This window comes from Sander vitreus, chromosome 17 (assembly GCF_031162955.1).
Source record: "Sander vitreus isolate 19-12246 chromosome 17, sanVit1, whole genome shotgun sequence".
NCBI lineage: Eukaryota > Metazoa > Chordata > Actinopteri > Perciformes > Percidae > Sander > Sander vitreus.
The window spans coordinates 6,363,522-6,389,760 of NC_135871.1; the positions used below are offsets into that span (position 1 = coordinate 6,363,522).

At 41.1% G+C, this 26,239-nt stretch overlaps 1 long non-coding RNA gene across 1 annotated transcript; it reads left to right on the plus strand.

The window, feature by feature from the left end:
• The first annotated feature begins 19,450 nt into the window (after positions 1-19,450).
• On the plus strand, positions 19,451-20,929 carry LOC144532869 (uncharacterized). Its single transcript, XR_013503380.1, has 2 exons — positions 19,451-19,510; positions 19,631-20,929. It is a non-coding gene; the product is annotated as an uncharacterized LOC144532869 (long non-coding RNA).
• Positions 20,930-26,239: the final 5,310 nt, after the last annotated feature.

Consider the following 26,239-nt stretch of genomic DNA (forward strand, 5'->3'; position numbering starts at 1 on the left):
TTGATGGATTAACCTTTGATCGCAGGGAGGACAACGTTGCATCCAAGTAGACATCCCAATCATTGTGATGTGTGTTGACCAGCTTTCTGAGGCCCTAATACACAATTGTAGTAAACAGCGAATGCTTGTAGTTCCGGCTGATAAGATGGATACACTGTTCCAGTGTTTCTAAAGTTTTCACGTGTGTGTGTGTGTGTGTGTATATATATATATATATATATATATCTCTCTATCTATCTCTGCAAATCTACAATTTATTAATATCTTACTGATTATATTTTAATGGCAATGCATTGTTTTTATTTTACATTAGCTTTGGTGGTGTTAACATCTGTTTCCTATGCCAGTGAAGCCCCATTGAATTGATACACTGACCTATTAACACCAGTAACATATCCACTAGTTACCTCTTTGTATGGTCATTGGTTATCACATCCAGACCGTTGGTCTATTGGTGATGAGCAGAGCTGTCACTCTATTTCATAGAAAGCAGGTCACAAAGTGCTGTTCATCTGGAATAAATAAAACCATGTATTAAACAACCAGCCAACAGTCCTGGGGTTCGTTTCAGAAAGCAGGTTTAGTGACAACTCTGAGTTTGTTAACCCTGAGATGAGAGAAACTCTGGGTTTCCCGTTTCAGAAAGAGAGGTAACTTCACCTCAGAGTCAGTTACTATGGTAACTGAGTCTGTGAACCTAACCTGGTCGGGAGCAGGTTATCTTCAAGAAACCTCGAGTTTCTCTCAGTCTCCTCCCTCTCATACAGTGTCAGAGGGAGGAGACTGAGAGAAACTCGAGGTTTCTTCTCTCTCATTTCCTCATTCAGTCTGTATCAGGCGCATTTTAATGCAGTTTATCTGCATGAATGAACACTTAATAAATAAAAATTATTGTTAGGCAGATTATAAAACGTTTTCTCAAACATGTCATGTCCTTTTGTCGACGATCCCGTTGATGAAAAAGCTGTATTACTTCAGAGTTTACGGCGGGAGATATTGAGTCCCGACTAAATGTATTTTCATTTCCATTTTTCACAGTCCATCAGATATGTAGATACCTTATCCGTCCTCATATCACTAACATCCACCGTCGTGGACAGGCTTTAACATCCCAGCAGATTCTTTGTGTCGCATTACGTGTTTTGCAAACGGCAGTTTTCTTATTGGTGATGCGGATCATACTGTAATAGTAAAGTCACTGTAGCAGTCAGAAAAGTGACTCGCTCTGAAACGTTTTTTAAAGCGTTTTTTGTATTGTTCTCTGAACACAAACCAGCGAGAGCCATTAAAAAGAAATAAATGATTATAAATTCTAGTTCTGTTAATGATCATGGTGCTGCAGTCTCAGAATGGGATTAGTAGGCCAAGGATTTTTTTTTGCCCGCAGGATTGCACCTAAATAAAACATATTATAGGTTCAATACCATTTCACCAGTAATATTATACTTAATAGGAAAATGATACACTATATTGGAACTTATGCATTTACTCCAGCAGCAATTTTCAACCACGTAAATTCTCTTTTGCAGCAGCCGCTGTGTTGCTTTTTTTAATTTAATAAATGTTCAAACTCACTGTATTTGCGCATGAGTATTTCCGCCGACCAGTTTGTTTGTGGTTGTTACCATGGTGAATCGTAGTATCACTGCTCCAAAAAATTGCCTTTGGTCCTACAGCCCACTAGTCCAACGTCCACCAGCGATATTAGGTTACGAATCCCACTATAGCCACGCCAAGACCCGCCCTTTATTGGCCAGGCATCCATGCTTGCGCAAAGAAACGTAACCCCATTTGTACAGGTCCTATCCCCTGACCAATCGGCTATCCTAACCTTAACCACTCGAGAGCCAATGCCTAACCCCAACCAATCGAGCTGCTTCGTAGGGCGGGTCTTGGTGTGGCCATAGTGGGATTTGTAATTTTGCCACCAGCGGGGCGTCGGACTAGTGGTCTGTAGGACCAAAGGGAACTTTTCAGGTTATTGAGAGGTCGGAACAATGGAGCGTCGGAGAAATCCCTGTTTATTAAATCTTCCTGAAACAGGCCCGTGTTCAAGTTGGACAGTTTCCAGCCGTTTCAAACTGCATTCAGTCTGAACAGGAAGTAACAAACACTCGCATCCTGTTAGGTCTGATTTCGATTTAATACAATGTTATCAGACCCTTATATCAGTTCGTATACAGTCTCAAGAAGTTTTTATTAAGACTGTAGCTGTTAAAATGCTATTCAGGCGATCTGTTGCTAATGTTAACAGACTGTAGATCTGAACGGATTTAGTCTGACTTCTAAACGTCACTATCAGCCACAAGTGTTCTGTACAGAATAAGCCTTTAAAAACAGACCAATGGCAATTCAAATGCCTCCATTCCAAAAACAAAGTTTATATAAAACATCATGTTGAATTGGTTCAGAATCAATCAGCTGAGAGCCAGGCGTTTCAAACCTGCGGCCGCCTTGAACTCGTGAGGTTATCGTTGACGTATGATCGTATGACGTCAGAGCAAGTTGGGACAAAGGTGTTTATATTCCTGTATCTGTGTGACGTGGGCTCTGCCACTGCCACGCCTCTTTAGGAGACTAGCGGCAGGTCAGTGTATTGATTCCAATGGGGAAAAGTGAACATGAACACAGATTATGAGATTCTTTTGCCCCATAGTCACCAAAGAATATATTGGACCCATCTCTCACAAGCCACATCTCCAGAACATCTTGACACTAAAATAGCATTTTTCTGATGGACACATCAGGAGAAAATGAAGAGAGTTGACTGTTTCTGTAGCAAGACCAAACTAACCAGATCTGGCAACACAGAGAAGCTAACGTTCGTGAATGCCCAAACAAAACTAATCTCTGAGACGATAAATGTCTTTTTAGCTGTGTAAATGTCCAACGTTGGCAAAAGAACATATTAAAGTGGCCATATTATGTTCATTTTCAGGTTTATAATTGTATTTTGAGGTTGTACCAGAATAGGTTTACATGGTTTAATTTTCAAAAAACACTTTGTTGTACTGCACATTGCTGCAGCTCCTCTTTTCACCCTGTGTTCAGGTCTCTGTTTCAGCTACCGAGTGAGACTGCTGTAACCTCTTTGTTGGCAGTCGCACATGCGCATTACCTAGGTAAGACCACATCTAGCATTCTAGCGCTAGCATGCTATGGTTAGCCACCTCGTTTCGGCTAGTGACGTCAAAAGCCGTGCCGATTTTGAACAGCTCACCGAACAGACTGAAGGCAGGACACATTCAGAAACCGTATCTCACTCAAAACAGCATGGATGTTTGGTTTTTTTTCCCAAGTTTGTATGCGTGTGGAAGCACCAGAGACACAAAATAACACCCCAAATCCCAGAAAAAGTGATTTATTTTTTTTCATAAGGGCACAATAAATTATTCAAATAACTTTTCATCCATCCAGTCAATTTGATATGGAGACAAACAGTCCTGTTAATGATTAAAGTAAATAGATGTAGCTTATGTTTCGCGGCACGCATGTTTTTAACATGGATGCGTTTACTACTGTTGCCAGGCAGCCTGCTTTCCTTTACCAGTTTCTTCTTCTCTACTACTTCTTGCTCATTCACAGATTATTTAGTGTGTGTGTTCCGGAGGGTACTGCAACGAACAATGCGTTGAGCATTATACGTCTCGGCGCATGCTTGTAGCGTGCGCGCCACCTACGGCGGCCCGCGCACGGTGTCGCGCTCAAGTATACCCGATGCTTTGGTTTTTCACCTCCGATGTAGAGCAGCGTACAGCCACTCCCCTAAACCTTGTCTCATCCAAAGACCAGAGTCTCAAACGGGGCTCTGTCTGTCAGGTCTGAGATGTACCGTATCAGCAGAGCAATCACGTAATGTACAACAGACTATTGGGCAGGTAGAGTATTTCCTGGAATATTGTGACTTTATCTTTGTAATAGCCTATTATAACTTTATTTTTCTCAAAATATCATAACTCCTCCAAATCTCAGAGAGCACAGATGGGATGAGTTACATTTTGAATGTGCACAAAGTTTTGAACAAGTGCAGAAATCGTGCTCCAACACGTCTGAGCAATTAAAGTCCAGGGGTTTATTAATTAAAATGAATATCTCACTGAGGTGAATAATTGTCATAGGCACATTTAAGGAGGTTACTTCAACAATGGATGCAAAAAAGGAGGGAAGAGTAAATTATGCCTAGGCTACATGTGTGCTGACTATAATTAGAAAAGTCGATCTACAAGAGAATAAATGATTGAAAGCAATTCTATTCCATTGTTTTTATATTTTGAATTGTCCCTTATGTTTTTTACATGAAGATATTTCCAGCATAAATTGATTCAGAAAAAAGGTAGAAATGGGTGCAGCCTCTCTGCAAGCCAGGAAGTGATGGCAAATATTATGTTTCAATGGGTTTAATACTTAAAATTCCTCCCCGACTTGGTGTAGAATATTTGATAGTAAAACACATTGCATTTCCAGACTGTCAAGAAGATCCGCTGGCAAATATGCCAAAGAAGTGGCCCGTTTGGGGAATATATTATCTCTACATGGTAGCTTCTATCCATACCTGAGCACAAAACACAAACACAGAAAACACTCCTGCATCCCTCTTAGCTCTACATTAGCGTGCTCTCTTGAGCTTCGCATTCAGAAAAGCTTTTAGGCACAGAGCCGTGCTCAGTCAGTGAACAACAACCAACCTGAGGATGTCTTCCACAATAAAGCCCTTTGACCTAGGGACTGTTCGCTATTTATATAAAGTGCCACCGGAGGAGTTTTGGGACCTTTCGTATAATTAGACTTGACCCTCCCATCGCCAGTAATGCATTTTCAATGACTCTCCAAAATAATTGTGAAAAGAGGCATAACCCTCTCCATCAATTTATGGATGACTTCTGTACTGATTGGTACTTGGCAAAGATGTGCACCTGTCTATTTTTAACAGCAATGACTTGCATGATTTAACCTCTGCCTTCTCATCTTCTACATCCCACTCCTCTGTTATGGTGTGGTGGCCATTTCAGTAGATTTACTCACTAACGTTGTGGAAACACAAAAAGCATCAAAACTAAATGCACACTTCCTGCATTACTGCATTACTTCAAATACTAAGTTACTCCTCTAACTAATATTCACCTGAAATAAAACAATAAAACATTGAGACCATTCAGCAAAGCACACTGGGTAATTAATTCAACACACAAACTGGTTGCTATGGACTCGTCACTAGGCTTCCTCAGTCATTGTATATTTTGGCTATATAGGTAAAGCTGCCGAAGCTGAACATTATCCGAAACATTATGTTTATTTTTAAAGCAGATTTTAAATTGCATTGTAATAATTCACCCTTATTAAATCCAATCGCAGCACGGCTGTCTTGGAACGCAATAGACCGACGTGGCGGAATGCCCCGACACTTAAATTCAACTGAAATGTAACCGTGAACACTCGGTGTTGGAGCTACAGTCTGTTGAGATGCCTCTCCAAACGCAGAAACAAAGTGCAATAAAACGTTGACACGTTAAGAAAATAAATCCGTATTTTGCCGTAATCCAATGACACAGAAAAAAAGTAATCCACAGCGATCAGTAGATCCACAAGAAGGTAAATGACAGGGTGTATCCAGCAAGGCCGATACGAGCGTCACATTCACCAGCCAGCTCCAAACAGGTGAACGAGGCCTCTAAACAAAGTGGAATAAATGTGTAAAAGTCCAAATCTACACACAACCTGCAATCAATTGGTAAGATGACATCAAATATGTATACATGGCATTTAGGAAACCTTTATTGCAACGTTGGCATGGCAAGATGTCCAGACATTTTTCACAACAATTTTCGTTTTTTGCGTCCTGCTGCTCCCATCGTCAGCTTTTTTTAACTAAAGCAGTATATGCAATCTGATGCATTACCTACCACCATTTAGTAGTTTTGTGTTATTTAAGATATTTATAAAATGTCTGGTCATGCCAAACAACATAATTATTCCACAAATTTTTTAAACCATGCAATTACCTGTTTCAGCCAATGGGGGGGAGGGGGGGGGCAGTGCTCCCCCTTGCCCCCAACAATCTCATGGGTCAGGCCCATCTGGTAGTGGGGCCGAGACTGAGAGCTACATGGAAAAATATGCACCAAACAAGCAACTTTGAAATGTTGCTGTTTCATGAATACAAATGTTGTATGACCTCCCCCCCTCCCCTCCTAGACTAAAAAATGTTGGGTGACCATCCACTCAACAAAGAATAAAAATACACGACCTTCCCCTATTTTCCTCCAGTGGTCCATTCCATAAATACTGAACGGTCCCCTAGCCAGCTGGGTCAGAAAGCTTCTGCTGCAGACCCATTTTCCTCTCCACCAGGTACAGCCCAAAGGGGGTAAGCTTCTTCTCACAACGCGTAGATCCTATGGCGCCATTTTGATGCTAACAAGCACTCACCCCCCCATAAGCATCCCATTGACTGCCATTCATTTTGACGTTAAGTTTAATTACTAATGTTAACTAGCATTTTTGTTAGCAATTAGCCTGTGCCTATGTTATCTCCTTACATATACCTACGCTCTCCGTCTCTGCAATATTTGGAATGATTGAGATTTCTCGTGGCACAGCCACCAGAAGACTTCCAACTTTCAGACAGGTTGCTCACGTCCCATTTACGTCGTCTCTCTGTTGGAGGCTGCGCAGTAACGCTCGCGCTCACCGGAAAAGTGCTTCGAATATCCTTCACTGGTCTCCGTCCAGAGCAACGGGATCTGTTGGTCCATTCTTATATACTGTCTATGGTACATCCGGACATCCTCAAACTTCACCTCTTCACGCCTGGGAACATCAGCTTCCGCTGCCATCGACCTTTTCCTCACACGAGGCACAATAGGAGTGTGGAACATCTCTCCTGAGGTGAGATATCTGAAGTATTTCTGCACCTCTAGGAATTTCTGCTTCTGTTGTTGTGTGCCACTTACCTCTCATCCAGGAAAAACACCCACTTTTGGTAATGACAGTGGTTTATTTCACAGTTGTAGCTCTCATTTATTTATATATTTTATATATATATATGTATATGAGCTACAACTATTTATTTATTTTTTTTGTCAGTTGGTTAGAGTTGGCAGACAGGACGTTGGCAACAGGTGTTTTGGTGTTTACCAAAAAACACGAAATGATTGAGGATGGGAGAAAGATTACAAACACCCTGTTGGCAAGTATTCCCTTCCTGTAAAAGTTGTTCTGCAAACACATGGTTGGGAGGAAGTAAACAAAGCCTGACGCAGTTGCTTCTTAAACCTCACAAACCCCTCACAGCTGTCCTGCCATGTCCGGTTCGTCTCGCCACTCACCGGCTTGTTATGTTCATACCAAGTCTGCACCATCTGCTCCGTCGCTTTAATTAGCTTACTGCCTAAAATGAGAGGCTTTGTGGGCATTTCCCCTGAGATCCCACAAACTCATACATGCACACAGGTATAGTACATGCAGGGCCATTGATGATTAGGGACATTTTATCCTGAGAAAAGAACTGCATGTACTGGAAGTGGATTTATTCTTTTTAACTCGTCTATTCTTTTGCTTTCCAGGGAGGTAATTACAACATGAGCCCCTGCCTTGTGGTGTTTCTCTGCTACAGCGGTCAACAACGGGGAAAAATAACTGGTTTAAATGTCACTTTACTGTAATTATCTATAATAATGCATCTGCTTCAGTAGATCGAATAGAATTGGTTTGTTTTAGGCGAAAAAAAATCATTGCAGGCCTTGATTCCACTCTAATTGCAAAGCCTGTTCATTTTTTCATTTTAATAAGCGCACCTTGCCTCTGTCAGCTAGACAGAATTTATTACACTAGTCTCATTAGCATAGGGTTCTGAGGTGTTACCGGGTGTCACAGGGCAGACGTGACTAATTGTTGGACTATTTACCCCCCTCCAGTCGCTCAGCTGTGTTTGAAGGTGCTGGTCCCTATTCAAACTGAGACAGATGGAATTCTACCATCACTAAGACAAATGGCTCTCACACTGCCAGCAGCAATCACTGCAAAGAGCAATGAATCCAATTTGTCAACTTTCTTCCGTAGCTCTGTGGATGCATGTCTCCATATTTAGTCAATTTGGTTTAGAACATATGCTGAGTTTACCTCTGAAGTTGGAGGCCGGAGGTGGGAATGATGTCAATTGACAAAGATGCACCTGTCGCAGGGAGATTCGCAGCATGTTGCCAAGGACTAAATGCGATGGGGAGAGAGCTCTTTGCACTAGTGGTGTGAGATACTGCAAAGTTTATTTAATTTATGTATTTTTACTAGGGCTGTCAATTGATTAAAAATTTAATCTAATTACATACTCTGATTAATTAATCGCATACATAATTAACGGAGCCTGAACCACTACTTTTTAAGGAAGTAAAAGAAGAAAAAAAAGAGGTAAACAACCGTTGGTGACATCAAAGAACGGCTTGTTTATTGCTAAGGCCATATGTTCAAAATGAAATGATTTAATAATGTATAACAACTTATTTCACTAGTACATTGCTGTTGAACGACAACCAGATAGGAAAAGGACATTTACAATAACTTAAAATGCACCACGAGGCTGTAGTTTACCAGTTTCATTGAACGCACCGGCTGTGTTGTTTCTCCGACGGCAGCTGCAGATTGTTACATACCGGTGTTGAATCCTCTACAGTCAAACTTTACACCGTTTAGCGTTAGCTGTCAGCATTTTAACCGTGTTTAATCCAGCTACTAGCTAGCGGTAGGCTAACGTTAGCTGCTGTTAAGTATAGTGTTAACTAGCGTCGCATGCAGCGGTGTTTTGTGGTTTCCTGTAACGTCTGTTTCAGAGCATCAGAGAGAAGCGCAGACATATCAGTGGCACCAGATTTTCGTCTGTATGCAAACGTCAATATGGAATGGATTAATCTGCGTTAATATTTTTAACACGTTATTCTTTCTCAGATTAATTAATCTAAATTAACGCGTTATTTTGACAGCCCTAATTTTTACCAAGTAAATGCAGCCTGCAGCCTCTGCCGTGAAAGAGGCAAAGCAGCGTGTGTGGGAGAAGTTCGGAGAAGACATGGAGAAGGACTTTCGGTCGGCCCCAAGGTGCTTCTGGAAAACCGTTCGCCACCTCAGGAGGGGGAAGCGGGGAACCATGCAAGCTGTGTACAGTAAGGATGGGACGCTGTTGACCTCAACTGAGGAGATAATAGGGCGGTGGAAGGAGCACTTTGAGGAACTCCTAAATCCGACTAATACGCCCTCTATGGTAGAGGCAGAGCTGGAGGATGAGGGGGGATTGGCATCAATTTCCCTGGTGGAGGTTGCTGAGGTAGTTAAACAACTCCACAGTGGCAAAGCCCCAGGAATTGATGAGATCCGTCCAGAAATGCTTAAAGCTCTGGGTGTGGAGGGGTTGTCTTGGTTGACACGCCTCTTCAACATTGCGTGGAAGTCTGGGACGGTGCCTAAGGAGTGGCAGACCGGGGTGGTGGTTCCCCTTTTTAAAAAGGGAGACCAGAGGGTGTGTGCCAATTACAGGGGTATCACACTTCTCAGCCTCCCCGGTAAAGTCTACTCCAAGGTGCTGGAAAGGAATCTCGAATCTCAGGTTGAAGAGGAACAATGCGGATTCAGTTCTGGTCGTGGAGCAACGGACCAGATCTTTACTCGCGCAAGGATCCTGGAGGGAGCCTGGGACTATGCCCAACCAGTCTACATGTGTTTTGTGGATCTGGAGAAGGCGTATGACCGGGAGATACTGTGGGAGGTGCTGCGGGAGTAGGGGGTGAGGGGGCCATCCAATCTCTGTACGACCAAAGCGAGAGCTGTGTCCGGGTTCTCGGCAGTAAGTCGGACTCGTTTCAGGTGAGAGTTGGCCTCCGCCAGGGCTGCGCTTTGTCACCAATCCTGTTTGTAGTATTTATGGACAGGATATCGAGGCGTAGTCGGGGTGGAGAGGGGTTGCAGTTCGGTGGGCTGGGGATCTCATCGCTGCTTTTTGCAGATGATGTGGTCCTGATGGCATCATCGGCCTGTGACCTTCAGCACTCACTGGATCGGTTCACAGCCGAGTGTGAAGCGGCTGGGATGAGGATCAGCACCTCTAAATCGGAGGCCATGGTTCTCAGCAGGAAACCGATGGAGTGCCTTCTCCAGGTAGGGAATGAGTCCTTACCCCAAGTGAAGGAGTTCAAGTACCTTGGGGTCTTGTTCGCGAGTGAGGGGACAATGGAGCGGGAGATTGGTCGGAGAATCGGCACAGCAAGTGCGGTATTACATTCAATTTATCGCACCGTTGTGACGAAAAGAGAGCTGAGCCAGAAGGAAAAGCTCTCAATCTACCGGTCAGTTTTTGTTCCTACCCTCACCTATGGTCATGAAGGCTGGGTCATGACCGAAAGAACAAGATCCAGGGTACAAGCGGCCGAAATGGGTTTCCTCAGGAGGGTAGCTGGCGTCTCCCTTGGAGAGAGGGTGAGAAGCTCAGTTATCCGTGAGGAGCTCGGAGTAGAGCCGCTGCTCCTTTGCGTCGAAAGGAGCCAGTTGAGGTGGTTCGGGCATCTGGTAAGGATGCCCCCTGGGCGCCTCCCTAGGGAGGTGTTCCAGGCACGTCCAGCTGGTCTTATCACCTGTGAAATAACGTCCAGCTCGGTCTTATTACCTGTGAAATATTACAGTATGCTGTAGGACAGAACACTACGATATGGGCAGAGCGGGGCGCATTCAAAGCCGATATCCCACAATGCAATGCAGACATTAATATCAGAGAATCGGACAGCGATCAGCGGGTCTTTAACAACGATATCACTTCAATGTTCATATTTAATCAGTGGTTTTGTCATCAGCAACAACACGTTGCTCAGTTTTGTTCCAGTAAGTTATGCACCGTGATGTTTAAGAGAAATCAGCGGAATACTCCGGAAGTGACGTAGTAATTACCGCTCGGCGGATAGGAAAGTACATATTATTCGTAAAATTGATGTTTTTGTCTAATGTTGTATTTGAGGATTTAAATAAAGATAACAATAATAAAATAGTTTCATTTATTGGTCTAATGTACTGTTTGCTCGGCCGGCCGGCAGCAATCTGAAATGGAATGAAGCCCACTCACGGCAGACGGCGGAAAAACAGGAGCCGAACAAGTGTGTGTGTGTGTGTGTGTGTGTGGACCTGGACCTGGACCTGCAAGCTGCCCAGTACAACCACAGTCTGATCTGCTGGCCACTGAGCTGCTCCACTGGAGCGGCTGGGGTTAAGGGCCTTGCTCAAGGGCACCTCAGTGGTGGTAATGAGGGAGGGACAAGAGCTGCTCTTTCACTTTCCCCATCCAGATTTTTATCCCGTCAGTCTGGGGATTGAACTCCTTGCTTCTTTAACCTCTAGGCCACCACTGCCTGTTTTTAAAATGTATTGGCATATTTCTTATAAACGTTGGCAGTGTAGAATTTTGGATAAACCCTGGGGTTTTTGGGATGGGGAACACACTGGTGTCATCAGATTTTAAAAATCAAATCGTTAAATACGTGAAAATGGCTTATTACCATATATGGCAGTGCTTACAGTGGGTAAACTTCACCATATCTACATGACAGCTGAGGTCCAGAGCTTTCTATAACAGCGTGTCCTATATGTGTGTAGCACCTTCTATTGCTACTGTAAATGACAAGCCTTCAAACATGGACTGGGTTTAGAGTTCAATATTTCAAAGCAGGAGTAATGTATCCTCTTCAGACTGACACGTTACTATCGAGGTTGAGACCTTTCCAACGATGTGTTTGCTATAGTCCTATGACAACGTTTTAATTTTTACATATCATGGAGACCACTTTGCAGGTGATAGCCTCCTTTATTGTCCCCATAGGGATATTTGCCTTGAGTTCAAATGCTTCACACATAACACTTGAAGTATTGTTTTATTATACAGCTGACATATACTTACAATAAAAAACAACATAAACAAAGTGGTATGTAGCCAGACTGAAGCACACCACACAGCCATCTTTCACAAACCGTGATAAGAGCAACCTACACGCAACCCTATATGCATCATATCATGAAGCTATTGCACAACCCCTGCAGCCTCAAGCAACATTATTTTATGTTTTAATTGCGGTAGCTCCAAATTAGGCCTATAGTTTAGAAATGCTAAGTTTACATTGGGGTACCTTATTTCTTCCAGAGGATAAGAGCTCATTCTTGGCATGGAGAATAAAGATGGATCATGATGTATGAATATGCTCTGTAATACAACCTTGTATAACATAAACACTCTGATTCACCGTGAGTGTCTGCTCTAAATGATAACACACACTTTCCACACGAGCCTTCCAGCCAAAGGTGTCCATATGAACACCAAGGTGCCTATAGCAGCAGAGCCGATTGATTGGTTCATCATGTATGACCTCTGATACCCTCTGACCCATGTCACGACCCTTTCCTGTTTGTGAAATGATTAAATGAGATTGTTGGCATGGCACCACTGCACACAGGTCTTTATTTAGTAAGTAATTGTGTCTGTGTGCAGTAGGCTGAGGAAGAAGTGTGCCAAAAATGCCAAAACACATGTATATGTACACATACCCATACAAAGCTATATACATCTTACTCTGTGAACAAAAACCTCGGCAACAATCTGCTTATCCTTTTAATTTCCTGCAGCGAAAAAAAACATAAACCATGATAAGATCTCGTGAATAAATGTACATGTAAACATAAATAAATGTAAACAGCGGTTATAGGGCTAAAAATACCAATAATTGCAAAACTGTATACACCTTCTCTGCTGCAGCCCGACTGGCAGAAAGAATCATGCTGTGATCACGAAAGATGCTTCCCATTGAAATACATTAGTTTAAAAAACGTGCTGACCATCACCAAAAAAAAAATCAAGATAAACTGAAATTTTAACTGTTAAGGAAATTAAACATTTTTATGGTGCATTTTACAAATGCAAATGTATTTATAGTTTTTTTTTTTTTTTTTTACTTTGACCTTTGTGAACCGTTGACATTTAAATGTTCTTTGCTCTCAGTTCCTTGACTTGTGGCCTTCCCTTTGCGTTTCCAACATCAATGTTACGCACCATAGTCTGAAGGTGTAGAAACTGGAAAGAGCTTTATCATAAGAAAGGTTGAAGACATAGTGAGTTTTGAATTTCCCAACACAAGCAGCCACCAATGTCTGGATGTTGCATGGGATAGCTTACTGGTCCACAATGACAAAAAGCTGATGGTACATACTGTACTTTAAGGAATCTTAGGAGATGGTTTGCTGTCTGTGATGAGCTGAAATGGGCCGTTTATGGCCTCTTGATGTAGGTGACAGGAGATGCAACAGCAGAGCTGATATATCACTATCCCATTGGAAACGAAAGAAAAACATTAGAAACTACTCATTTACCTAAAGATAACAGCATTGTGACAACAATGTCCTTTAACAAAATTGAATGGTACTTGATCATTTTGAAGCTGTAGTCAATATTCAAATATATGAGTTCATTTACATCAGGACCTCAAATTTAGTTAATTTTGCATAGTATAGTATTAAACCAGGCCACAGAGTGTATTTTGGAAACAGGAAATCTATCCATATTTACCACAGCATCAGGGTCATCAGCTGCCCACAGCTCTTCAACATGAAGATGGGAGGGAAGACTCTGGGATTCTGCGATGACTTTCTGCTTGAAATACGACGACCACTTCACAAGAAGCTTCCCAGATACTTTGTCCCTGAATATCAAGGAAAACCCTGGTCAATCTTTAAATGAGACACGGTGTGTGCACATGTTACTTTATTGGGTTTTGCATTTAGGGGGGGGGTTCAGTTATCAAATATTTATAATAATAATATCTATACATACTTACCAATCCTGGTATGTCAAGGAAAAGACTTAAGATGTTGCATCCTGGTCATGTACCAGCTTCTGTCTACTCAAAGGTGGCTCTCGTCTTCTCTTTAACTACCAAATTATCTGTAGTACAATCATCATCACTGAAGAACTGTTAACAGTTAACAGAGATTGTCGTTGGGTTGTTGAGCTGTCCTACAAATTAGGACAACTTAAGATGTCACACAACAACATAACTACAAAACTAAATGTGATTAATAGGCTCACATCGAAACAGGCTAACCCTAAATGTGTATCACCAAATTTACATACACTTTACAGACATAGGTCATTGTGAACAGCAAGCAAGTGCTGAAAGCATCTAGATCTGCAGCAAGAGACAATTGTAACATTGTGGACAGCTAGCCTCAATGCTAATAGTCCACATCCAAGTTACAAATGAAGTCCAGGTGCCAGAAAAGCAATACTGTTATCAAGAAATAACAAAAGAAAGCATTTTGTTTACTTATGGTGGAGGGGTGGGGAGTGAATTCACATTTGAGGTGTCATAGCCCAGTCTGATCTCAATAAGTGGCGTATGTATGACACACCAATTCGTATGCCATTTTGACGTGTTATCAAGACGCATAATCGCTTTTTAGCGTGTTTATCAACGCCATTTGGCCTCCATTGATACATTACTTTGCAATTGTGTGTCAATTTACGCTGTAGCGAGTAGTATGAAAGCCCGAAAATCGCATAGGGAGGTTGGTTGGGGTGGTGGATGGGTCAAACAACACAGGACTCTGTGGCTATTCTTGGAGAAGTGGCCAACGACTTTCAAAGCAAAAGTAATAAAGGAAAGCCATGGACTTGTACCCACCACAGAACCCTCGGATTTGATGTGCAATGCTGAGTCAGCTGCTGAAGTTGAGAATGGTATGAATGAACTGTTTTACTTTTTATTGTGGATTATGTAGGTGTGCAGTATACATTTCCGTAATGGTGCAAGTTGTCAATTTGAATGTTATGCTATGGTATAATGTTAACCAGGTTTTTATTTACTTATTTGTAGGCTGGGACAGTGACATGTCTGCCATCTTGCTGCTGCTACATTTGCTACCACCATCTGCACAAGGTAGAAAGAGGCCGGGAAGGATGTCTGCATATCAAGCTGTAGATCAGCTCATCAGATTTCTAAAAGGTATACTTAACAGTTGTTTAAAATATATCTTCCATCACGTCAATCTTGTGCACAGTTTGAGGTGATCTGATCTATTGTCAGAGGTTAGTCACCAAAACAATTCTGTTGAATGTGTTTTGTTGTAGGTTGGAACCAGTGTGCAGCAGCATCTAGACAACATCACCCAAAGCAGTCAGCCCTACCTTCTCGCCCAGGGATCCACACAGAGCAGCATTCACTCCTACTTCATTGTGGTTGACAAGCATGCAGTTCCACGCAAGTAAACAGGTTCAGTAGGAGCTTTTGACGAAGTCTTTAAAGCCCATTACGTCTTTGGTACGTCATAGAGTTCTTCCTTGAGCAGCTTTTTCACTTTTGTGCAAATAACCATCTATAACATTGACATGGGGGAAACAAAGGAGACTCCTAGAGTTGCAGAATTGCGAGCAAGACTGGTGCGTTAGTTGAGATAAAACTATGAAGTGTTTTCTTTGCAAAAGTGACCATGTGACCATGTGACCAAACAACCTTTTTAAGCACCTTAAGGTAATTCATGGGCTATGTGCAGGCAGGACTCTTTTTCTGAAATGTGGTCAAGAAGGATGCTCACGTTAATTTGGTAGCTTTTCTGGTTTTAGAAAGCATCTTAATCAGTGCCATGGAAGCAGTTTAATTGATTCTGTAGAAGATGATCTTTCATATCCTCAAAGTACCGTCAACACAAGTAATGTTTCCCATGTTGAAGTGTCGACTGAATGTTTAGAGGCTGAGTCAGAGTTATCTTCGCCATACATTGTAAATAGTTAGATAGTTAATAGCTGTAATTTCTGATCTAAAGGCAGCAGGTGTTGGTCAAAGTACAGTGAATTCTGTAGTGATTTCCATGGAAGAGATTGTTCAAGATATCCATCAGCATGCTAAAGAGACAGTGATAAAGCATGTATTTAGTAATGAAAGAGAAACCGAAATGTGCAAGAAAGTTGGGGCGTGTTTTGAGGGGTTAGAGAATCCTTTCACAATTCTAAATTCGGAATACAATCGATCAAAATGTATGACTGCCAAGTGGGAAATAGTAGAACCAGTTGAACGTGTGATTGGTTCAAGATTTGACACAAGATGAAATAAAAAGACTGGAACATATGATCAGGTAGTAGTTCAAGATACATTCATGTATATTCCAATTTAATCTACACTGCAGTCAATATTTAAAAGCCAGTATGTTGCAGAAATGTTGCAAAGCTCAGCTACCAGCAACTCTAGACTGAGATATTTGTGATAGATCTTTTTTTAAAGGTCACCCCCTGTTCTCAACTGAGAAGCAGGCAATACAGGTCCAGATGTTCTATGATGATTTTGAGGTCGCCAACCATCTGGGTTCTAAGCGAGGTCTTCATAAATTGGGTGGAGTATATTTGACTTTAAGAAACTTCTCTCCAAAATGGAATTATTTTTTGGCTAACATACACCTGTGTGCCTTATGTCATACTCAAGATGTTAAACCGTATGGTTTTAGTGAAATTTTTGCTCCTATTGTTCGAGACATTAAAGTGCTAGAGAGTGATGGTATTGAGATTCCATTATACAGTGGTTATGTACGTGGCACTGTAGTACAGGTAACAGGTGATCATTTGGGTTTGCATAGTTTGTTTGGTCTGGTGGAGTCTTTCAGTGCAAGGTACTGTTGCAGGTTCTGTTTAGCGGAAAAGGAGGACTTTCAAACCAAATTCTCTGACGATTCTTCCAAAATAGTTTTATGCACCAAAGATATGCACACTGCTCACTGTCAAGAAATGGCTTGTAATCCATCCCCTCCGTATGTTTTTGGTGTAAAAAGGTCATGCATATTGAATTCATTGAGGTATTTTCACACAACTGAGAACTTCTCGGTTGATGTGATACATGATGTGTTAGAAGGGGTGGGCCAGTACGAATTGAAGTTGTTATTTCTGTATTGGAAGGAAAAACATGTTACATCAGGAGAAATACATTCAAGAATACAAAGTTTTGATTATGGTTTCATGGAGAGAAACAATAGGCCTGTGGCTGTTAAGGATCTAATGATCTGGGACTGAATGCAGTTCAGTCCTGGTGCTTACTTAGGAATGTTCCTCTTATCTTTGGAGATTTGGTAACTTCTACTGACGAACACTGGGGCCTGCTTCTTTTATTACTTCAAATAATTAACATTATATTCTCGCCCATGTTATCTCAAGGTCTATGTGCATATTTAAAACATTTAATTGTGGATCACCATACACTGTTTAAGAAGTTGTATCCTCAGAAAAAACTTTTACCAAAGCACCATTTTCTTATCCACTATCCCCGCTGCATCCAGAAAATAGGGCCTGTACTTCATAGTTGGTGTATGAGGTATGAAGGCAAACATCATTTTTTCATAAATCGTTTAAAAATATTACCAAAACGGTGGCAAAAAAAGCATCAGAATCATATGGCATATAGTTGGCGAAGTTCAACAACTTTTAGTCGGTTAGATATTGATCCAGGAAAAATGGTGGCTTTAAATATGGTAAAAGGAGGTTCTGGAATTGCTATGGCAATGCAAGTACCCAGTAGCATTCAGGTTATGAAGGTTAATTGGGCTAAACATAATGGGTTTGTTTATCGCCCACACTTGGTTATCTGTGGCAAAGTTGAATCCGAAGTGCCCTTGTTTTATCAGACTGAGTCAGTTCTGATAATGTGTGAAAAACTGTTGCTACTCACAGTGCCTTTAGTTACGGTAACTTTTCAAGAACATTTCCACGCATATGAGGTGATCAGATCAAAGCATGACTTAGTTTGTTTTCATGTCGACAACCTGCACTACCCTAGGCCTTTTGACATACAAAATGTCATATGGAGGAAATGACACAGCTCTCATTGTCGTGCCATATTGCTTTCTCTGGTGAACATTTTTATGATGTTATACTTCTCTGTCATAGACAAGGCAATGGGTTTGCAATGTAAATTCACTGACATTGAAATTATTATTTTTTTTTTTTTTCCAATAAATGCGGGTGCTGTCATCTTGTGTTATTGTGCTTGGTTTCATTTGATAGTATTGATAGTTTATATAATTCAGTAACACTGCATGATATGATTTATATTGAAAAAGAAAACACTGTAGAGAAATGAATATCATTACAAGTGTCATTTTTGAAAGTAAAATTGTAGTTAAATTAACTCTATACAGTGTAATCATATTACTCTTAACAGTGTGATTAAACTACAGTGTTAAATATTTTTACACATTTCATTGTTATTTTTTTACACAATATTGAGTAGAATTAACTCTAAAAATTTGACACTGACCAAAGAGTACATTTGACAGTGATTTTGAGTGGGACCAAACGTTATCTGAAACAGAGTTATATTCAACTCGATAGGAGTTAACACTTCTGTATTTACTGTGAAATCAACTGTGATGAATGTTGTGAGATGAAATAATTCTGTATTGTGCAGCCCTACTGAAAATGCCATTTCACCATTATGATGAAGTACCTCATTCTGGACTGTTGGCTGGTTGTTTATTAATACATTGTTTTATTTATTTCAGATGAACAGCTCGTGGCTCGGGAAAGGGAAGTTTGGGGTCCCCTGCCGGAGCTGCTACCCCCGCGACCCGATACCGGATAAGCGGACGAAGATGGATGGATGGATGGAGCTCGTGTGACAGCTGCTCATCATTACAAAGAGGTAACTAGTGGATATGTTACTGGTGTTATAGGTCAGTGTATCAATTCATTTTAATGGGGCTTCACTGGCATAGGTATAAAATAGACAGTCTTTGAGTCTCAGATAGTATATATAAACAGACACCGCCAAAGCTAGTGTAAAATAAAAACCATGCATAGTAAAATATATCAGTAAGATATTAATACTAAATTGTGGATTTGCAGTTAAAAAATAAAAATAAGTAAAAACTTTATAAACACTGGAACAGTGTATCCATCTTATCAGCTGGAACTACGAGCATTCGCTGTTTACCACAATTGTGTATTAGGGCCTCAGAAAGCTGGTCAACACACATCACAATGATTGGGATGTCTACTTGGATGCAACGTTGTCCTCCCTGCGATCAAAGGTTAATCCATCAACAAAGTACAGTCTGTTGATGTTAATGTATGGACGAGAGGCAAGACGGCGCACACCGTTTTGAGATTGAACGCCCGTAATGTTGCCCCTCCAGCAATCTACCCTGGACCGCACCACTATATCCCAGAGATGGTCCTACAAAACATTTCTAACATTACATCATCTCCACAAAGCCAGACTCCCTTTGTGCTCCTCTACACAATTAAAAGACACTTTACGAGGCATGTAACTCCCCCAATTACAGAAAAAAGAAAAAAGACTGACACTCTGCTTGGCTGTAAATGAATCATGCCCTGGCTGTGAAAGTCGAGTCACTCTCTGTTATGACACTTTGGTTTCTTAAGACTTTTTTTTATACATGACTTTGAGGAAGTCCCTGCTTCCCTATCGCCGATGCCTCAATGCGATCTTGGGGACAAAAGGTAGACGTCTCAAAAGTACCATGATTTGCTACATTACTTACGTATGAAGGAGAGGGAGACGGAGAGTGTGTGTAGCCGTTACTGAGATGATCTCCCTGTTTGTACTTCTCCCTGTTGCAGCTGGCTGGTGTGTTGGAGCCACGGTGCGTGACGGCTCAGTCTGTAACTGTAAACATGTTTGACTATTTCTTGTCATTCACACGGTATGTATCAGACATGACTTAGACTTGAGTCAAATGACTTGAAATGACTTGACTTTCTGTTCAATAAATGTATTTTTTTCCCCCTCTGATATTGAGGAGGAGTTAACTTTACGATTTTAGTGCTGTTGCATGCGCGGGAACCCGTTGATATGATGACGCGGCAAGCGGCGGCAGACCTGAAGTAAACGAGACTGGCAACGGCTAGTAAGTTAACGTCATGGATCCCTCTGCAGAGAAAATAATAAAGTTTGGCTATAAGGATATATTACACACCTGACCAGGCAAAGAAGAAACGAACGGCAGTTTGCAAGGTCTGCACTACAAAAAGTTCCGACGTCAACCACCACCACGTCGAATTTCATCAGACACTTCAAATTGGGAGAGATTCGGGTTCCAGTCCCCATATTCAGCTGAACCACTATTTTGGACGTTTGTGATGGACAGAACTCCCTTCAGTTTTGGACCATGAATAAGCACACCCTCCCTTCTTTGTTCAAGGTGGCGGTAAGAGCGAATAAAACTAGGCACACACATACATACATATTACACACACAACACAAACTGCACTCTCTCTCTCTCTCTCTCTCTCTCTCTCTCTCTCTCTCTCTCACACACACACACACACACACACACACACACACACACACACACACACACATGCAGACGTAGGTATGTGAAAAAAGCTAGGCACACATACACACACAACACACTGCACTCTCCCGCACATGCATGCATTCACTCACCAATATTAATAACTTTTCACTCTCTCTCTCAAACACGCACACATTCACTCACAAATACACTGACAAATATTAACATACTTTCCATTCCATGTGATAAATACACTCAGTCAATCTCTCCAAATTATGGAAAGCTGGTGTGATTCAGCTCCTCTTAAAGAATATGTTGTTTTTTTCTTTAAGCGAAGGAAAGGTTAAAGGATGTGTTTCTGTAACATAAAAGTGAGGCATGTTTGAAGAATATTATTTGACTTAGAAACCATTACACTTGAATTGTTTGAATGAATTTCATGATTTGATGTCATGTTTGAGGCATATTGAACAAATATGTATGTTGATGTATTGTTGTTCTAAAGTTTTAGGCTGTGCTTTTTTATCTGTATAAATGTAAACTGTTCAGCTGTATGTGGCTTGGACGCAATGTCTTTTGAATATTGAGTAGGAAAAAATGCAAATAAAACTCCAGCAGTTCATAACCACTGTCTTTAGCTTGTTTAAAAATGGAAACTTTTGTATGACTTGCTTGGCCAAAGCTATGACTTGACTTGCTTGATTGTCACAAAAAATGACTTGGACTTGCTTGAGACTACTTTTGACTTTTGCCCATGTGTGACTTACTCCCATCTCTGGTATGTACACTGCTCAAGCTAGTGTTGAAATAAACAGATGGTGGCATAAGATGACAGGAAGACACATTTTATGGAATTAAATTCAGTTCATCTGTCATTAAATGTAAATGTAAAATTCAGGAGAGTGAACCAATTATGTACTGCCCTCAGAACAACATGCAAGAATGTGCTGCCACCGTAAACAGACTGAAAATGAATGGACAAAGACTTCTGGTGAGTTATTACCTCACATTTTTCTTGTTTGACCTGAATATTTCCAGAAAATACTCGTTCTGTCTCTCTTGCAGTCACATAATCTACTAATCCGTTGAGGATCATGTCTGGGTTGTGGTTGTGTTCAGTTTGTTATTCTAATTATATCAAAATAGACTAATCCTCCCGAGCAATTATTATTATGATTATGGTATGAAAAACAGCAGAACTGGCTACATTTCATTGAGCTATTTACATTTTCCTCATAAAAAATTAAATGGCTAAAAATCTTGGTGAACCCTCAGTTTAAAATGCCAAACATTTGTAACATCCTCAGTCAAATGTGTTTTTAGCAGTGTGTTTATCCATGTTAAGATAGCTGAATCTTAAACCTTGAAAAATGCTATTTCTTGAATAGATTGAAGAATAAACTTACTATGAATCTTAAATTGTACTGCAGCTCTGAAAATTTCCAAAGTTGTAAAACAGGAGGACAGTTTACAGGATATGAAGCGTGACTAGTGTAAATCCACTCCCTTGTATTACTTCCCACACTCTTGCGGTGTGTAATCAGTGGCCCTCCTAATATGGAAGTGAGTACATCAGTTGCAACTTCTGCTTTGAAATAGATTGTCCTCATCAGCCACATTGTGTGTCACTGTGTGAGGCCCTTCTGATGTCTCCGAGAGGCACACTGACACGAGTGCAGGTGCAAACTGTGAGAGAGTAAGAACTGTGAAATGAAACTCTGGGAAAATAAAACTGTGGCCCTAAGTATCATTAGATCTGCTTCAGTCATGAATGGTGGGAGGGAACTGTCTAATGACGATTATATGCAGTGAAAAAACTGAAGCATGGGTTTGTAACTTCCTAATATTTAGTATGTTCAGGCTAAATAATACCTCAGTAACACACCCTGGCTTGCCTGGCTAAGAAATGACAGCATCAATCTACTCTTCTATTTATTATTCACTGACCCTGAGCTGATTCCATTTTCAGGTGGGAGATATTCCATCATGAAAATATTTTCCCTATATCTCTCAGGCTTATCTCCCCCAAAATATTCTCACTGTGGACTTTTATGAGTCAAAATGAAAATAATGTTTTCAGAGCAGAGGCTTTGATGTGCAGGTTACCAGTGCAGATCTGAAAAATGCATATATACATACAATATGTGTATTGACTGACAGATCCCATAGCTACAGACCCAGCGAGGACACTCAGGCTCTATTAAGTTAGGTAAACCCATGCTCGTATTGAACGAGAATATTTCACCGTGACTGCACAGCTGGCTACACACACCATCAATTTAACTTGCTTCAAGGCTGCAGAGTCAAATATTCAGTTTATGAGTGCACCTAGTTGTGTGAACCTTTAGTCGCTGTATTTGACTTTTAGCCTCGCATGGCTCTATGGCAATGTCAGTCGGTCAGTCCACCGCTTTTGTCCAGACTGAAATATTTCAACAACTATTTCATGGATTTTCATGGGATTTTGTACAGACATTCATGGTCCCCAGAGGATTGGCTTTTCCTCTGGCACCAATGTCAGGTTGACATACTGTCACGTCCTGCTCCCGTGTCAAGTTTATGTTTTTTAGTTCATTTCATTTCACGTTTTCTGTGAAATGACAAGACAAGACTGTCTTGTCTTGTTTCAGTTTCCCAGTTACCTTTGTTCCCTGTATTCCTGATTTCCTGTGTTTCGGACCATTGGCTGTTTTTGGACTTTCCCTTTCTGCCTGTCGATTTGAATACTGTTGCCCGTGAGCAGACATGTATAAAGTACTAGAGACCCAGACTTGAGTAAAAGTGCAAGTACTCTATCAAAAAAGTGACTTGAGTAGAAGTTCGTATGCTGAAGTGTTGGGATGTGAGCGTTTAAGTATAGCAGGCGTTACTATGACGATATTTTTCGATAGCGGGTAATCTAATTAATTACTTTTCGATCGTTGCAGCGCAGTTATCGTTACTAGAATGTAAAGTGGCGACGTTACTACAATTTGGTTGAATAGAGTGGCTGGCTGTCAGCTGCCTGGAGAGAGCAGGGTGGGGATGATGACACCGTTGCAAAATGCGATGATGATTGGCTCGGTGGGCGGATGCCTATACTATCTGTAGCTCTGACTACCACTAAACACAGGAACGCGACAATGGCGGCGAGCCAGGAAAATTCAAGGTAGCGTTCTTGAACTGGAGTACCAGCACTACTTCTCGCTCATTGAAATTAAAGGCAAGAATGTTTATGTAACATGCACGCTATGCCCAGGAGGAGAAAGGGCTTTCATCACGTCTGCATAAAACGCTCCGAATCTTATGAAACACCTCACATCAACATGCTAACACGACATATTTGCCCTTTCTCTTGTCCCCAAGCCCAAATGCGGCTGAAAATGACTCCAGCGAAGGGGCGGAGTGCGACGGAGCCACTCTGTTAAACAAACAGCGCTCAGTTTTTAGTCAACAGGTGACGAAGGCTGAGCTGAACACATTGATTGTAAGGATGTTATAGAACGTAATAGCGTTATAGAACATAAAAAAATAACGTCAGAGTTACTTTGCTGAGTAACTAATTACTTTTACAATGTGGTAACTGAGTTACTAACTCAATTACTTTTTGGGAGAAGTAATTTGTAACTGTAACTAATAACTTTTTTAAAGATGACCAACACTGTCTTTAAGCACCACACTTAAGTAGAAGTACTAAAGTATTCAACATTTTTTGTACTTAAGTATTGCAAGTAGTTTATTTTAAAATGTACTACTCAAGTACTGAAAGTAAAATTACAAGTACTGTGTTATGTAGTTATTAAAGAAAGCAGTCAAAAGTTTGAATATCATATTGTTTATATTATTTCAAATGTTTAGCCTAAAGGCCACTCACAATTCCTTGGCTGTCGCAGCAGTACAAGGACAGGAATGTACAACACCGCAGCATGTCATGAACCCATGACGCTAGCGCTTACTGATAGCTCAAGCTGGTGTGCCATTTGTGTATTGTATTTGTAATTGTTGTTTCTTTCAATTCGACGGTGAATTTTTGAAGGCCATTATTTCGCAATCTTTCGGGAGGCAGAGTAGGCACTTCATTCTATATGAATTGTCTTTCACTCCGACAAATGAAAACATGGACTCTAAGTAGGGCCGGGGGTGGTCTCCTTCCTCACCCTCACCGCCATGATCAATCAAAGTTGAAGGTGTTGAAGGTGTTGAAGGTGTTGAAGGTGGTGTTTCTGGTTCTTCCATCTCGAAACAAACTAACAAAGCTCAAGTGTTCTCAATGCCGGCAGGCAGCAGAGCCAAAGGCAGAACGGGAGCAGGTGCGGTCTTCTTATAAGACAGCTTGATCGCTTGATTCGCTCAATGATGAGCCAGCTTCATCAAACCTGGTGACAGAGACATCTACCGCTCTGGCAGTGATAATGTGGGTTTGGAATGATTCGTAACATTTTTATAATTGTAACGAGTAACGATGCAGCACATAAAAAATGTATCGGAGTGAAAGTACTCATATTTTTTACTCATCGAAAATATGTACTGAAGTAAAAGTGGAAGTAGGAGAAAAAAATAATACTCCAGTATAGTACAGATACAGCCTTTTACTACTTAAGTGCAGTAGTGAAGAAGTTCTACTTCGTAACTATACATCTCTGCCTGTGAGTAGTTGTGTTCTAAATAAAGACTGTGGAATTGTACTTACCGAAGTTGTGCATTTGTGGGTCAATCATTTCTGTGAGCGTGATACATACTGTATGTGGTTCAGAGTTAAATATATAAACAACTATTGAATGGATTTCTGTGCAGTTTGCTACAGATATCGTCGCTGTTGGGCGAAAACTTTGTGTGTCCAAAACCGTTGCTTCTCAGGAAATGAAAAAAAATATGATTATGTTGGGCTATTTACTTTCGACAAAGTCTCGTCACTGATTAACTATTTGTTAAAGGAGAATTCCGGTCAATTTCAACACGTAGCTCTGTTGTTTGGAAATTTGGAGTGCTGGCAGTAGCAAAAAAAACGAAAACAATCGGTGCTGCCTACACCATGTTATCCTCCTGCTAGCGTTAGCACCCAACAGGCTTAAACAGGGCAAGTTTTAAACGTGTTTTACGCCTCTAAACATGCTCGAAATGTCATTACAAGTGCCTACCCATGTGCAATGATTCCTTCCGAGGGAACACAGCGAATCTGACTGCAGTAGATGTGACAGAAAGGCATAAAAGCTGTGTTAATCCAGCCAGTGCACATACCTCTGTTTATTTCCTGTTTTCCGGTCAAGTCCACACTAGTCGATTGTCAAACTCATACAATCCAATATTCCAGTAATATTTGCTGTGTTCCCTTGGAAGGAATCACTGCACATGGGTAGGCACTTGTAATGACATTTCGAGCATGTTTAGAGGCTAAAAGCATGTTTAAAACTTGCCCTGTTTAAGCCTGTTGGGTGCTAACGCTAGCAGGGGGATAACTCGCTGTAGGTAGCACTGATTGTTTTAGTTGTAGTTGCTAAGGACAGCACTCCAAATTTCCAAACAATAGAGCTATGGGTTGAAATCAACCGGAATTCTCCTTTAAACCCACAGACGGACATAAAGGGTGACCAATAACACCGATTTATGAAAAGAAATGACAAAATATGGAGATACAAGGTTTCTGCTCGACAGCGAGTCATATCCATGCTCCTCTGAGGATGAATTCTAATGACTTTGGTGACCCAGCGATCACTCTATAATCTTTTCATTCAATATTACCGACATGATGGAGGCCAGACCACCATAATGGTGGTGCTCTAGGAATGGCAATGTTGGTCAATTTGAAAAATCTCAACAATTGGATGGGTCGCCAGGAAATAAATAATGTATATAACGTGTAAATATATACCGCATTCTAATGAACAGGTGTGTATGATAGGAGTACTTACTGGATGCACAACAGTTCCACATGTGTGTTAGACAGGACAGTGTTAAT